The sequence below is a fragment of the Zerene cesonia genome, chromosome 26 (genome assembly GCF_012273895.1).
Source record: "Zerene cesonia ecotype Mississippi chromosome 26, Zerene_cesonia_1.1, whole genome shotgun sequence".
NCBI lineage: Eukaryota > Metazoa > Arthropoda > Insecta > Lepidoptera > Pieridae > Zerene > Zerene cesonia.
The window spans coordinates 5,039,934-5,042,626 of NC_052127.1; positions in this window are offsets into that span (position 1 = coordinate 5,039,934).

Genomic DNA, 2,693 nt, shown 5'->3' on the forward strand with positions numbered 1-2,693 from the left:
GTGTTAACTCAATTACCTAGTACAAATGCTTTCTTTTCGTGTATCTCATATGTGTAACTAAAGCCTTACAAAACTGTATGGTTCGTACCTTTAATCTTATTATTACAATATACATGTCAAAAAAATATCTACTTCCCTATTCCTATTGTAAATGCTAAAGTAACTCTGTCTGTCTCTTCTTCACGTGTATACCACTTAACCTAGTCGGATGAAATTTTGTACTGAGATAGCTTGAGATTTAAGAAAGAACGTAGGATTGTTTTATCAAGGAATTCCGTATCCGTAATACGGAAATTATGCGAGATAAGCTTCGAGCTGTTTTTGAAATTTAGCCGACTTCGATAGAAGCGCGTCATTTCGAATATGTTTTCTTGTTTTATTCGTTTTTTTTTATCTGTTATAAATTGATTTAAACTCTTTTAAACTATTATACTATTTTAGCTTTAATGAAAAATAAGGAACACATCCCCTTTCTGTTTTATGAGAAATATGTAATAAAATGGTGAAGTCATTTTGAACGGTTAAAGTAATTTGAAAGAACTTATAAATGTTTTTATATCGTTAATAACCCTTTCATTGGAATAGCGAGGTTAAGGTCAGACAATTGATTCTTTAAAAAATCACTAAGTGACTAAGAAATTGGTAAATTATACGAAATAAACGTAAACCGTATCCAAATATTTTTGTATTATACTCTTTACCACATAAATTATATAACCCACATCCTGTGTTGTCACGTATAAATGTGTACAGTCCCTGACAAATCTAACAACCGAATGTGCTAGGCTGAGCAAATACTAGTATAGGTATAGACCTAGATTACATCACGCAATTAATATTATAATGCGAGCGTGACCTGATTATGCTTATTAGATTTACTAATTATTGCTTTGTACCAAAACTACTTTCATCTTAATTAAAATTTAATTATTATTAACTTTTCATTATGAGTGTTTTGTATTCTCTTATGGAAAAACAGTCCGGTTGCATTTTGTTGTTGTTGTTGTTTGTATGTTGTATTTTTAGAAAATTAAGAATTGTTTTTTAAAACTAGTCTATTTATTGCAACATTACAGATATTAACCGAGTTAGATGGTAAATAAAGAGAAAATAGATTTGTTAGCCTCAACAATAACAATTCCTTTCAATTTCAAGAAAAAAATAATCCCACCCCTCTATCAGGGGTACCAGGGTGACATAACACTACGGCAGTTAATTAGAAGAGGGCGCGCCGAGACAGGCGCAGCGCGGGCGCGGCGTTTAGAGGAAATTGTTCGTTTTTATACGGCCTCCCTGAGCAGACGAATGAAATAGGCGCATCTTATAAATACAATATGTCGCCCTGGTAGCATACAGAAATTAATAAGCCTATGCTCGCCCGGCCTGGCCATCAAAAGGGGCTAGCTAGCATAAACTGAAATAGTTTACAAGCCCTTTGCAACTTACGCAATAACTAAATAGCTCTTTTAGCAACTGCAGTAGGGTCGCGTTTCGTGTGAAATAGTTTTATTGCTATCGTGTGGTCTAATGTACTTGGAAGGCTAATGGGTTTCTCTAATGTCGGCTATGAGCTTTATTCCAGTTCTGAATGCTCATTTGTCCATAAAAAATGTAGGGTTAGTTTGTTTTATTTGTAGAATATGAAAATATTTCATTGGCCCAACCAGAAGAAAGACGAAACTTGTAACTTACATAAAAGGATCCTAAGCATACTGACCCAACTGAGAAAGTGTATAAAAAATAAGAATACTGAAACAAATGTTTGACTTTCTTTGTATTAATTAAACGTTGTCTAACGAAGACTTTTTTTAATACTAATACATATTTTTTGATGTCAGTATCAGTTGCTTTTATATGTTTTGTCACCTACAGTAAGGTGTCTCTCACTAACACTAAGTCACAGTTATCAATATAATACGTAAACGCTTAAATCCTTTAAAAGGTACTTCACGAGATAATATTTAAATCAAGCCAATATAAGGGTGCGAACATCAAAATAATCACGAATGGCCGGCAAGGCGTTTCTTTTAGTCCGAAGTACCTCCCGCTCATAATGCCCTGGTAGGGAGGTATAAAGATACCCCCCACTTATCCTTTTGCTTTTATAGTGGGTGTGTAAAACCGAACCCCGGTAAAGGTTGTTTTGTACTGGAAGCGATAAATAAACAGATTTCATGATATTTTCTTATAAGGCTGGGTGTTAAATGCACTTTCGCTCATTTGATTTGAACAGTAAGATAGCAATAAATATATATACATTTAGTAAATTTTTTGCTACTTGTTTGCAAATAGTTCCGGAGAATTTACCATTCACACTTATCTGTAACATATTTGAAAGCAAGACGGGTGATATTTTTCTAAAACCAATTACTAATGTATCATTTGCGCCGCACGTGTACTTTTTTGTGATAAATCTCGAGGAAATAACACGCCTCTACTAAGCCAGTTTGTAGAAGTGTTCATGTTTTTCCTTTTAAATCTTAGTTCCATGGATAGATTGTGATTGAATTTGTATTTAACTATTAAACCGATATATTTACAGGATATTTAATGATCACCGAAAAAATATTATTTGTAATTTGTAATGCTAGCAGAAAGTCTGTTTATTGCATTGGAGATAATTATCTGCTCTTTTATCATAAGGTCGAATATAGGAAGCCCTGGAATATTCCACAATCTATGGATTTTATAGG